The sequence below is a fragment of the Eimeria mitis genome, genomic scaffold, assembly GCF_000499745.2.
Source record: "Eimeria mitis Houghton genomic scaffold, Emh_scaff1825, whole genome shotgun sequence".
Taxonomy (NCBI): domain Eukaryota; phylum Apicomplexa; class Conoidasida; order Eucoccidiorida; family Eimeriidae; genus Eimeria; species Eimeria mitis.
Genome location: NW_013570146.1, coordinates 3,088 through 3,457, shown reverse-complemented (window position 1 = coordinate 3,457; position 370 = coordinate 3,088). Strand labels below are relative to the sequence as shown.

General features: G+C 47.6%; 1 protein-coding gene across 1 annotated transcript in view; it reads left to right on the top strand.

The window, feature by feature from the left end:
* The window catches only part of EMH_0044160 (hydrolase, alpha/beta fold family domain-containing protein, putative), a gene marked incomplete at both ends in the record, with an annotated part of 2,624 nt that overhangs the window by 1,803 nt on the left and 451 nt on the right, over positions 1-370 (top strand). The window lies entirely within an intron of this gene.

The following is a 370-nucleotide window of genomic DNA, read 5'->3' as shown; positions in this document are numbered from 1 at the left end:
AGCAGCAACAGAAATAGAAAAAGAACGCAAACAACAATAAGAAATCCAGTTGTTTACACGGATAGCACATACTTAACCCCTGTTGCTGCTGCTGCTGCTGGCTGCTGCTGCTGGCTGCTGCTGCTGGCGCTGCTGCTGCTGCTAAGATTGCTGCTGAAACAGCTCGTTCCAACAGCAGAAGAACAGCTGCTGCTAAACGTAAGAAGCAGCAGCAACAGCAGCAGCAACAGCAGCAGCAACAGCACCAGCAGCTGCAATAGCGGCAGCAGCAACAGCAACACCAGCAGCTGCAGTAGCAGCAGGTGCAGCAACGTGTCCTATAGATTTAGATATACAACATATTTTTTGATTTATATAACATACATTTACA